The sequence below is a fragment of the Tursiops truncatus genome, chromosome 11, assembly GCF_011762595.2.
Source record: "Tursiops truncatus isolate mTurTru1 chromosome 11, mTurTru1.mat.Y, whole genome shotgun sequence".
Taxonomy (NCBI): Eukaryota; Metazoa; Chordata; class Mammalia; order Artiodactyla; family Delphinidae; genus Tursiops; species Tursiops truncatus.
Window position 1 is genome coordinate 72544397 of NC_047044.1, and position 13667 is coordinate 72558063.

General features: G+C 42.8%; 1 pseudogene; it reads left to right on the forward strand.

Annotated features, from left to right (window-relative positions):
- The first annotated feature begins 1056 nt into the window (after window positions 1–1056).
- LOC117314323 (serine/arginine-rich splicing factor 3 pseudogene) lies at window positions 1057–1879 on the forward strand (annotated as a pseudogene).
- Window positions 1880–13667: the final 11788 nt, after the last annotated feature.

A 13667-nucleotide genomic window follows, 5' to 3' on the forward strand; every position in this document is an offset into this window, starting at 1 on the left:
CTCTCCTCTCCATATCTCTCTCCCTCTCTTCCTCTCCCTCCCTCTCCCTCCATCTCTCCCTCTCCCTCTCTCCCTCTCCCTTGTCTCTGCCTCTCCATCTCTCCCTCTCTGGGAGGGAGTGAGGGAGATGGAGAGACGGAGGGAGCGGGAGAGTTGGAGGGAGAGGGAGAGGGAGGAGAAGGAGGGAGGGAGAGGGAGAGGGAGGGAGAGAGGGAGAGAGGGAGAGAGGGAGGGAGGGAGAGAAGGAGGGAGGGAGGGAGGGAGAGACGTCTTTCGCTCCCTCCCTCTATCCCTCTCTCCCTCTCCCCCCTCCCCCCTCTCTCTCCCTCTCCCCCGCCTCCTGCTCTCTCTCCCTGTCCCTCCACCTCCTTCCCTCTCCAGAGAGGGAAGGAGGTGGAGGGACAGGGAGAGGGAAAGAGGTAGAGGGAGGGCGTGCGGAACAGGGAAACAGGGACAGGGAGAGAGGAAGGGAGAGAGGGACAGGGAAGAGGGACGGGGGAGGCGGGAAGAGGGAGGGGGGAGGCAGGAGAGAGACGGGGGAGAGGGAGGAGGTAGAGGGAGGGGGTGGGGAGAGGGAGAGGGATGTGGGAGAGCGAGGGGGAGACGGAGGTGGAGAGGGAGTTGGGAGAGGGACGGGGAGAGGGACGGGGAGGGGGGAGAGGGAGGGGGCGAGGGACGAGAGGAAGCAGGGAGAAAAGAGAGAAAGAACACACCATCTACATTTCTGTCAAATGACACCGGGGATCCTTACACAACCAGGAGAAAATAACACAGCGAGGCTCTTTCTCAGCTGGAACTGGAACTGCAGATGGGGCCAAACACCACCAGGGTGGCCACACATGTCCAGCTGCCGCCCCAGCCCCCTGAGTCTGGTCACCAGGGCTCTGAGTGTTTGCTCCAGGGACCTGGGGTTCACCCTGTCACCCTGGAGGTCGGGCCTAGACAGCAGGGCCCCGGGCTGGACACACAGGGGGAAAAGCATCCCCACAGGACAGCTTGTGCGAGTCGATTCAGCTGCGAGATTCTAGAGGCCCGGGATCACCCTGTGGCCCATGAAACCCAGGAGCCAGGAGGGTCTTGCATCGGGATTCCTGTCCGTTGGACTGTAACGTTTATGTAAGGAATCTTGGAAACAGTGGTAACAAGACTGAATTCGAACGAGCTTTAGGATATTATGGACCACTCCGAAGTGTGTGGGTTGCTAAAAACCCTCCCGGCTTCGCTCTTGTTGAAAATGAAGATCCCCGAGATGCAGCGGATGCTGTCTGAGAACTAGACGGGAGAACACTCTGTGGCTGCCAAGTAGAGTGAACCTGTCGAATGGGGAAAGGAGAAGTCGAAATCATGGCCGCCTCCTTCTTGGGGTCGTCGCCCTCGAGATGATTATCGGAGGAGGAATCCTCCCCCTCACCACACATCTCCAAGACGGAGAAGCTTCTCTCGCAGCCGGAGCAGGTCCCTTTAGTAGATATAGGAGAAGAGAGAGATCACTGTCCCAGGAGAGAAATCGCAAGCCGTCCCGATCTTTCTCTAGGTCTCCTAGCCGATCCAGGTCAAATGAAAGGAAATAGCAGACCACTTTGCAAGAGGAGTGGTGCACAGGAAATAACTTCATTTGACAGGAGTATGTACAGAAAATTCAAGTTTCGTTTGAGACTTCCGAAGCTTGATGCACTTTTTAAATGTTTTAGCTGTTCACATTTGTTTGTCTCTTGGGACAGTGACACATAAAGGTGTCATTCTCTATGGTTTGAAATGGGTCATATGAGGCATGTAATATGAAGAATTGTTTCTTTACAATGTTCTCTTAAGCAAAATTGAATTTGCTTTGAATTTTTGGTCTTGCCTAGACTGATAATAAAACTCTAACTCCTGCCCACCTAAAGTGTGATGTTTATTATTATGGAAACAACACTGGCAAACATTGAAAAGACTTTCTGTAGCTGGGATATGGTATGCAGCTGTAGTTAAGCAAACAGTCTTTAAAAGGTGCTGTGAACACAAGCCAGCAGGTAGAAATGAAAGCCGCACACTTACCCTAGATTAGAGGGTTAAGAATTCCACTAGTCTTCACACTGGACAAGAGGTTGTCCAGTGAGTTTAGAATCTAAGAAGTTTCAAGGAAGTTAGTTTCCCTTTGAGTTAGGTCATAAGTCCCCTCTGTGATTGCTGTACATGAATACATAGCTCTTTGTAGTGTTTTTTGGAAGTTGAGATTATCAAGATACCGATGTCTTGCCAGATGAAGAGTATATTGTAGAGCTGAACTTTGAGTTACTGTGCAATTTTTTTTTTCATGCTGTCATTTGTAATATGTTTTGTGAGACTCCTTGAGATTAAAGTTTTGGTTCCAAAAGGAAGAAAAAAAAAAGGATCCACCTGCCGATGCAGGGGACACAGGTCCGAGCCTTGGTCCAGGAAGATCCCATGTGCCGCAGATCAACTAAGCCCGTGGGCCACAACTATTGAGCCTGCGCTCTAGATCCTGGGAGCCACAACTACTGAGCCCCCATGCCACAACTACAGAAGCCCGCACAGCTAGAGCCCATGCTCCGAAACAAAAGAAGCCACTGTAATGAGAAGCACGTGCCCGCAACAAAGAGGAGCCCCTGCTCGCCGCAACTAGAGAAAGCCCGTGTGCAGCAATGAAGACCCAACGCAGCAAAAAAAAAAAAAAAAAAAAGACGATACTGGTCAGGTGATCAAGGGTAAAATTGTTTGTCACAAGTCCCGTTGATGGTGTGTATCCTTGATGTGTGTATCCTTGATGGTGTGTATCCTTGATGATGTGACCTGAGGAGAATGACATTTTTATCTGTGTCTGGATCTTCCGCCCCAAACCCCATAACTCCAGCCCAACCATAAGAAAAACATCAGAAAACCAACAGACAAACAAATTGAGGGACAAAATACCTGACCAGTCCTCCTCAAAACTTTCAAGGTATCAAAACCCAGGGATGTCTGAGAAATGTCACAGCCCAGAGGAGACTGGGACAGAAAAAGGATGTTAGGGGAAAGCTAGGGAAATTCTAGTAAAGTGTGGACTTTAGTTAATAATAACCTATCCATCTCGGTTCCTTAGTTGGATAAGCATGTCGTACTAACGTGTTGGAAATAGGGTTACTGGGTCGGGGGTCCACAGCACTCTGTACACTCTGTACAGATCTTTGCAACTTCTTTGTAACTCTAAGCTATTCTAAAATTAAGCAACTACTAAACAGAGATAAGAATGTTATTTCCCTGATTTGAACATGCCTGAGTTTGTTTTCATGGTCACATTTGTGCTATCTGGATGTGTCTTGGAATCAGTAGCAAAGGAGAGTTGCCAGCCCCTGGGAAGATGCGGCTGGTTTGCAGGTGGCTTGCTCTGGAGCTGAAGACCACGGTGGGAAGTCTGCAGCCTCGGGCTGCACTTAGAACCATGGGAGGGGATGGGCCAGCTCAGTTAGGGATGGAACCTATAAATAAAACTCTTTTTCTTTTCCATTATGGCTTATCACAGGATATTGAATATAGTTCCCTGTGCTAGACAGTAGGACCTTGTAGCTTATCCATCCTATATTTAATAGTTTGTGTCTGCTAACCCCAAACTCCCAATCCAACCCTTCCTCCCTCTTTCTCCCCCTTGGCAACCACAAGTCTGTTCTCTATGTCTGTGAGTCTGTTTTTGTTTCGTAGACAAGTTCATTTGTGTCGTATTTTAGATTTCACATATAAGAGAGATCATATATGTGTCTTTCTCTTCTGACTTACTTCACTTAGTATGATAATCTCTAGGTCCATCCACGACGTTGCTGCAAATAGCATTATTTCATTCTTTTTATGGCTGAAGATATTCCATTGTATATACGTACCACATCTTCTTTATCCATTCATCCATCAGTGGACATTTAGGTAGCTTCCACATCTTGCTTATTATAAATAGTGATGCAATGAACATTGGGGTGCATGTATCTTTTCTTTCTTTCTTCTTTCTTTCTTTCTTTTTCTTTCCTTCTCTCTTTATTTTTTTGTCACACAGCATGTGGGATCTTAGTTCCCTGGCCAGAGATGGAACCCATGCTCCCTGCACCAGAAGCACAGAGTCTTAACCACTAGACCACCAGGGAAATCCCAGGGGTGTATGTATATTTTTGAATTAGAGTTTTCTCCAGATCTATGCCCAGGAGTGGAATTGCGGGACCCTATGGCAGCTGTATCTGTTCTCTGCACGTCTCACATCAACCACCTGCACTCCAATCCTTGCTCTCAACGTCATCTTCGGGGAACACAACCTGCGACAGGGACCTTGACAAGAAGAAATGGCTCAGGGAAAAGCTACCTGCACAGGGAGGAGATAGAGGCCATCGACCCTGGGGTGCGGCGGGGAGAGTGGGCACAGAGATTTGTCATTTCATCCCTGATACTCAGCCCTCCTGGCTGCCCCACTCTAGGTCACCTCGGGAAACAGAGGTGACCCGGTTAGAGTCCCAGCCTGTGCAGGAATCTAGGGGCACCAGCGGGTCTGAATAATATTAGTGCAGGGTCTCCCCCATGGCACTGGGGTTATTCGGGGCGGGTCATTCTCTGCTGGGGGCCCCTCCTGGGCACTGTGTGGGGTTCAGCAGCATCCCTGTCCCCACCCATTTGATTCCAGGGGCCCCTCCCCCCCAGTTGTGACAACCACAGATTTTCCCCAGACATCACCGAAGAACTGGGTGAGGCGGAAGCAGGATGGCCCTGGGTGAGGACAGCTGTGTTGAAGCAACCAGCCTGGCTTAGGGCAAGGTCTGCCCCAGTCCCGTCAGAGCCTGCATTTAGAACTGCCCCTTCCCTCTCCCACCTCCCATGCCCTGCAGTGGTCTCCGAGACATCATCCTCATGTAACAAATCACACCTTCTCAGTTTACTGTCCCCAGCACCTAGAAGAGTGTCTGTTATGTAGTAGATGCTTCATAAATACTTGCTGAATAAAGGAGTTGAATAAAGGGATGAGTGGATGAATGAATGAAGGTTACCATGGAAGGAGGGGGGAGATTCCCTTTCTGGCTCTCGGGGGTTGGGATCTCAAGTGAAAGATCCATCCTAAATAGGCTGACCAGCCTTCTGGGGTTCCCCGGAAATGAGGGTTTCCCCACAGTTCCAGCGCTCAAACCTGAGCGGTCCTGGGCAAACTGGGGGCGGGTGTTGGTCACCCTGTGTAAACACAGTAACAATTCCAACTGCAATAGCAATGGCCAAGGACCTCTACGGTCTTATTGACCAGGCCCAGTTCTTTACCTGGCGGGGAAGGGTGGGCCGGGATTGGAATTCCGGTGATCCAGGGTGGGTGGGTGAGGGCACACCCCGGGCGTGTGTAGGGGAGTCCAGGAAGGTTCTGGAGGAAGTGACAGTGACACAGGAGGGAGGGAGAGAGGAGCCTAAGGAAGAACATCCCACACGACAACGTGTGCCAATGGCCCTGGGCCCAAGGTCACACCTGACCAGGGCTTGCTTTTTTTTTTTCTAATTTACTTTTTCCCACATGGATATGCAATTGTCCTAATGCCATTTATTGAAAACTCCTTAATTTCCCCACTTTCTGTCATATCAAGTTCTCATCTATCTGTTTCTGGACCTTTATTCTCTACCATAGAGCTATACGTCCCATCCTTGCACCACTAGGGCTGTTTCATCACTATAACTTTATTTTTTATTCATTTATTTCTTTGGCCGTGCCGGGCGGCATGTGGGATCTTATTTCCCTGACCAGGGATCGAACCCGCACCCCTTGCAGTGGAAGCTCAGAGTCTTAATCGCTGGACCTCCAGGGAAGTCCCCAGGGCTTGCTTTGACATCCATCGAATGGTGGCGGGTGGGCACGGGGAGCAGCTGTCTGTGAGCCATCCTGTGTAGAAATGCAGGGTGGAGGGCAGGACAGCTGGAGCGGGAGGGGAAGAGGCGGGGGAGGGAGGGAAGGATGGCGGGCGGGCGAGAGACAGAGAGTTTCCGGAGACACTAGCTCTGGCCTTGTCCTAGGGCATGAAAGCTGAAAATAGCTCCTAGTGCCGGGAGCCTTGGAGCTGGAGCCTGGGATCCAGGGTGACTGGCTCTCCTCCCTGGTGTGTGTGTGGGAGGGGGGGTGGGCTCTGGACTTCTCAGGCTGGGAATGGGGTGCACGGAGCAGGGACGGAGCAGGGACCCTTCTCTCTGGGACCTCGCGGGCCATCCTTAGCTCACAAAGCTGAGCCACTCCTGGCCTTATGAGTGGGGGGCTTATCCTCCCTGTCCCCTGGATCACACCCCCTCACACACAACTTCCCCTTGTGTGCTCCCAGCAACCAAGAGAATCTGTTTTTAAAAGATTTGGGGGAGGGGGGGTAAACATACAAACAAGAGCAGAATGGATACTTTTTCAGAATGGTAATGGCTCTGTGTAACCCCATCCCCAGGGTAACCAGAGTCCTGACCTCTAACACCCTTGACGAGTCAGCCTTGGTCTGGGCTTGCAGACCCACGGAAGCTTCCTCATCCCCTCCTTCAGACCCCGTCTCTCCCTCAGCGTCTTTGTGAGAGGCACCCGGGGAAGTGGGACTGCTAGGTTGTACTGCTGCTAGAATTCCACCTGGGCTCCACCAGGTTCCAGCCCCCCGCCCTGTGCACCTCTCTGACCCTGAGGCACCTCAACTGGTAGGAGAGGCATCACCTTCCCTCCTGGGACTTGCGACACTTAAGGGAGACACAGAAAGGACAAGCGTTTGGCTCCCTGGCTGGCAAAGAGCAGGTGCTCAATTGTCATAAGTGTCCGTATCAGTGAGGGTTCTCCAGACAAACAGAATCCATAGGGTGTGTGTGTATATACACACACACGTACATATGTACACGCATACAAAAATATACAGCTGTGTATATATGCAGTACGCATACAGACATATACACATATAGTATATGCAATACGCAAATACATATATATATACATAAAATGCATAGTTTGTATATATACAGTATGTCTACACACATATACACATAATATATACAATAGACACATACATATACACTATACATACACACATATGAAATGCATAGTTTGTATATATATACAGTATGTACACATACGTATAAGATATGCAATATACACACCTAGGTACGTCTATATCATACATATATACACACATACAAAGATATTTAGGTGTGTATATATACAGTATACATACATACACATAATATATGCAATACATACACGTACATATAGACACACGTATACACCTACATATAAAAGCATGTAGAATAAAAATATATATGTACTGCCATCTATAAATTCGTCATATATATACATACACATATCATATGTAGGATACATACACATACATATATACAATGTATACACACACATACACACCTATATGTAAATATGTGCATGTACATACACATATAAATACATAGGCAAGTGTGTATCATTTCCTCTAAGATCAGGAACAAGACAAGGATGTCCACTCTTGCCACTTTTATGCAACATAGTTTTGGAAGTCCTAGCCACAGCAATCAGAAAAGAAAAAGCAAATAAATGGACCCAAATTATAACAGAAGAAGTAAAACTATCACTGTTTGCAGATGACATGATACTATACATAGAAAATTGTAAAGATGCTACCAGAAAACTACTAGAGCTTATCAATGACTCAGTAAAGTTGCAGGATACCCAGAAGTCTGTTGCATTTCTACATACTAACAATGAAAGATTGAAAAGAGAAATTAAAGAAACAATCCCATTTACCATCACCTCAAAAAGAATAAAATACCTAGGAATAAACCTACCTAAGAAGACAAAAGACCTGTAGTCCAAAAACTATAAGACACTGATGAAAGAAATCAAAGGTAACACAAACGGATGGAAAGATATTCCATGTTCTTGGATTGGAAGAATATTATCAAAATGACTATATTACCCAAGGCAATCTGCAGATTCAATATAATCCCTATCAAATTACCAATGGCACTTTTCACAGAGCTAGAACAAAAAAGTCTTAAAATCTGTATGGAGACACAAAAGGTCCTGAATAACCCAAGCAATCTTGAGAAAGACAAACAGAGTTGGAGCAATCAGGCTCCCTGATTTCTAACTATACTACAAAGCCACAGTCATGAAAACAGTATGGTAGTGGCACAAAAACAGAAATATAGATCAATGGAACAGGATAGAAAGTCCAGAGATAAACCCACACACCTATGGTCACCTAATCTATGACAAAGAGGCAAGACTATACAATGGAGAAAAGACAGTCTCTTCAATAAATGGTGCTGGGAAAACTGGACAGCTTCATGTAAATAAAAAAAAAACTCAACATGGATAAAAGACCTAAATGTAGGACCAGATACTATATAACTCTTAGGGGAAAACATAGGCAGAATGCTTTGTGACATAAATTTCAGTAATATTTTTCCTTATCTCCTAGAGTAATGGAAATAAAAACAAAAATTAAAAAATGGGGCCTAATTAGACTCAAAAGCTTTTGCACATCAATGGAAACCATAAACAAAATGAACAGACAACCCATAGAATGGGAGAAAATATTTGCAAACAATGTGACCAACAAGGGATTAATCTCCAGAATTTACAAGCAGCTCGTGTGGCTCAATATCAAAAAGTAAACAACCCAATCAAAAAATGGGCATAAGACCTAAATTGACATTTCTGCAAAGAAGACATGCAGATGGACAAGAGTCACATGAAATTTGCTCAACATTGCTAAGTATTAGAAAAAGGCAAAGCAAACTACAGTGAGATATCACCTCACACCAGTCAGAAAGGCCATCATCAAAAAATCTGCAAACAATAAATGCTAGAGAGGGTGTGGAGAAAAGGGAACACTCTTGCACTGCTGGTGGGAATGTGAATTGGTTCAGCCACTATGGAGAACAGTATGGAGGTTCCTTAAAAAACTACAAATAGAACTACCATATGACCCAGCAATCCCACTACTGGGCATATACCCTGAGAAAACCAAAATTCAAAAAGAGTCATGTACCAAAATGTTCATTGCAGCTCTATTTACAATAGCCCAGAGATGGAAACAACCTAAGTGCCCATCATCAGATGAATGGATAAAGAAGATGTGGCACATATATACAATGGAATATTACTCAGCCATAAAAAGAAACGAAATTGAGCTATTTGTAATGAGGTGGATAGACCTAGAGTCTGTCATACAGAGTGAAGTAAGTCAGAAAGAAAAAGACAAATACCGTATGCTAACACATAAATATGGAATTTAAGAAAAAAAAAAGTCATGAAGAACCTAGGGGTAAAGCAGGAATAAAGACGCAGACCTCCTAGAGAACGGACTTGAGGTTATGGGGAGGGGGAAGGGTGAGCTGTGACAGGGCGAGAGAGAGTCATGGGCATATACACACTAACAAACGTAGTAAGGTAGATAGCTAGTGGGAAGCAGCCGCATGGCACAGGGATATTGGCTCGGTGCTTTGTGACAGCCTGGAGGGGTGGGATAGGGAGGGTGGGAGGGAGGGAGACACAAGACGGAAGACATATGGGAACATATGTTTATGTATGACTGATTCACTTTGTTATAAAGCAGAAACTAACACACCATTGTAAAGCAATTATACCCCAATAAAGATGTTAAAAAAATAAATAAATAAATAAATGCTGGAGAGGGTGTGAAGAAAAGGGAACCTTCTACACTGTTGGTGGGAATGTAAATTGGTACAGCCACTATGGAGAACAGTATGGAGGTTCCTTAAGAAACTAAAAATGGAGCTACCATATGATCCAGCAATCCCACTCCTGGGCATATGTCTGGAGAAAAACATGGTTTGAAATTATACATGCACCCAATGTTCATGGCAGCACTGTCCACAATATCCAAGACATGGAAGCAACCTAAATGTCCACCAAAAGAGGAATGGATATAGATGAAGTGGTACATATATACAATGGTATATTACCCAGCCATAAAAAAAGAATGAAATAATGCCATTTGCAGCAATATAGATGGACCTGTAGATTATCATACTAAATGAAGTAAGTCAGACAAAGTCAAATATAATATGATATCACTTATATGTGGAATCTTAAAATAATGATACAAATGAACTTATTTACAAAACAAACAGACTGACAGACTTAGAGCATGAACTTTTGGTTACTGGGGAGGGAGGGGTGGGGGGAGGGATAGATAGGGAGTTTGAGATTGACACGTACACACTGCTGTATTTAAAATACATAACTAACAAGGACCTACTGTATAGCACAGGGAACTCTGCTCAATATTCCGTAATAACCTAAATGGGAAAGGAATTTGAATAAGTACTTATACATGTATATGTATAACTGAGTCACTTTGCTGTACACCTGAAACTAACACCACATTGTTAATCAATGATACTCCAATATAAATAAAAATTTAAAAAATAAAGATAATGAGATTCCTTTAAAAAAATAAAACATACACATCTTGACATTAAAATACCGAAAAAAACCCCATGTTCCAGAAGGATATCAACAATATATTATTCATATAAAGTTTATAAATTAATAGAAGCCTATTATGTATTTTAATTAACATTATTTATATATGAGTTCATTAAGTTACTCTTTATTAATATTTATATACATTTATATATATTTATAGTAATAACAATATATAAATGGTCTGGGTGAATTCCCAAGAAGATGAAAAACATGGAAATTTATAGAAATGAGGGGAGTTGTAGAGGAGTAGTTATCTAAAATCTGAGAGTGAAAGGAACTGTAATTGCTAACTCTAATTTTTCTTCCTTTTCTTTTTACAGGCATATAAATGCCAATCATTTTTAAAATCTCATAGTTGGTATGTGCCTGAAAGTTACCAGCCATACCTTTTATTTATTTGAATATTATTTTATAAGATTGGAATTAACATTAAAATGGAAACAAAAAAATGTGTAGACATAGATTTTTATAGAGCGAGTTCCATGGAGGCCAATGCAAGGAGGGGAGACATTTTGAGAAAGAATTACTTTGAACTTGACTTGCAGGTTGATAACTGTTGGGGAAGGGAGTTTAATGCAACATAAACTAAGAAATGTTATTTTATTTCCTTCTAGCCTTTGAAATGTTTCAACTGAATTTAGTAGTCTAAAACTTGGCACTGAAGAGCTAGTAAATAAAGATATTCATTAAATTCAGCAAATAAGTGGAACCCCTTTTCCACTTGATGACAAGGTAGATAATCTTCATGCTTCCTGAATTCTCCCTTAGGATTGATATTACTGGAGGTGTGTGTATGTTGGTGTTATGGCCCCACTGGGTCATTACTTTTCTAGTTTCATTACTTCATTTGTTAGATCTTCTCTCAAAGGGTCAGTTTACTGGTTGAGTTTTGTCTCAATGCAATGCCAGCTTTAGTATGTCAGAGCTGTTACAATCCCTGAGATTGGTTTTAACCCCAGCTCTGACTTTGTCTGTCTCTGTGCCATTTTTTTCTATCTGCAAAATGGGGACAGCTACTGTAGAAGGTTAATGCATGCAAAGGTGTTAATACAAGTAATATCCTTATAAGAGTGAGTGGCATGCTCAATAAAAGTAAAAAGAAAACAATAATATTCGTGGGGGTTCTCTCAGTCATTCTGTATTTCTGTCTGCAGCTTCTTTTTCTAATGACTGGAGCAAAGCCAGGTTTCAATACAATATCCTCTTTAACTTTATCATATTACTATTATAAATAGAGAGCTTATCCTTTTTGGTTCAAATCCTTCAGTGTTTCTTAGAAATATTTATGACAATGATAAAACTCACAACATTTCACTGGGCAAGCTGCCTCTGATATATTTTGTTTTCTAGACTTAAACCTACTGCAAGTTTGAATCCTCTTTGGTATGAGCTGTGCTTTTCTTTCTCAAAGGGCAAGAATACATCACTGTATTATTTCTAAGAATATCTTTTATATTAAATCTGACACCAGCCTTTCCTTTACTCATACTGAATGATGTCACTTCAGAAAGCATTTGAAGACTTGCATAAGAAACATTTCAGGGAGGAAGATACATAGCAAAATTGTGGAGGTAAGAATGGATGTAGGTATTTTCTGCTTTTTACAATACTGGAATAGCTTGTAACAGATTAATTCAACTGCTGGAAAAAAAATAGGTAAGTTCGTTAAATTAAAAGAATATTATTTGTGGGCATCAGAGAGACACAAAGCTAGAGTAGATTTGATGGACTAAGTCCTAAAAGAAGGAAATGCATCATTGTGAGTCTGATACTCTGCACCACTTTTTCACTTAGGTAACTGCCAATTCATAAGCCAAATTATCAAAACACAGTAATATAGATCTATCTCGCCACCATAGCCAATTAAATGTTGGCCAAAGAAGCTAGAGAAAAAAGAACACATAAGGCATGAGTACACTTATATAAATTTAAAGGATTTTTTGTTGGTAGGAGTAATTATTTTAAAGAGAATGAGGTTTAGTTCACAGGAGGGTTCATATGAGAAGAATCTGGTATGCTAGTTATGACCAATTTCTCCATCTACTGATAGCTAGATGGGTGTCCTTCCTTGTGAAAATATACAATTTGTGAACTCTGTATGTCTGACTTTAGTAAATATGCCACTAATAGTTAAAATTTTCCATTTGTCAATGTTAGGAAACAAAATCTTGTGTCCTAACTAGTGCTTGGTTCAATGCAATGACAATATGCACATTCAGTCACAGTAATTAATAGAAAAAGAGACTTACTTTTACTTAAAAGGAAATAAACTTTATCTTCTGATGGGAAAATTAGGAAATTAGCTTCATTAATTCTTCCTCTCCTTCACCTGTCTGCCTGCCTGCCTTCCTTATTTTTTCTTTTACTCTTTCAACAAATATTTCTCATCTATACTCTGCCAGATGCTGTACATAATATCTGGGCATTCTGTCAACATTGAACTATTTTTGGTGAGATGAGAATCTCAATTTACAAAATAAGATCATGGAGAAGAAATCTATCAGATAGAAAATTCAGACAAAATATTTGTAGGAGAAGTGAGAGGCTCTAGTGCTATATAAGTCAAGGGAAGAAAGGATTGAAAGAGGGAGCAATTATTTGAAGGAAGGGATGTAGATATCTTAATTGGAGAGACGGGGGAAAATGGAGAGGAGGGTGGAACTACTAAATGGGAGGTTAGGCAGCCGGCAGTCAGAACCCTAAATGGAAACAATGCTTTCAGCAAGTTAGATTTGAGCTAAAGATGTATATGTGGTTCTGCGGTTTAGAGTTTGTGATTGCTTGTCTTTAGATCAAAGAGAATGGAACACGTACAGGCATACCTCGGAGGTATTGTGGTTTGGTTTCAGACCACTGCAATAAAGAAAATACCACAATAAAGTGAGTCCCAAATTTTAAAAAATTTCCCAGTTCATATAAAAGTTATTTTTACACTATAATCTGTTAAATTGCAGTAGCATTATGTCTAAAAAGACAATGTACATACCTTAATTGAAAAATACTTTATTGCTAAGAAATGCTAAACATAATCTGAGCCTTCAACAAGTAAACAAAGTAATCTTTTTGCTAGTGGAGGGTCTTGCCTTGATGTTGATGGCTACCAACTGACCAGGGTGGTGGTTGTTGAAGGTTGGGATGGCTGTGGCATTCCTTAAAATAAGACACCAATGAAGTTTCCCATATCAACTGACTCTTCCTTTCATGAACAATTTCTCGATAA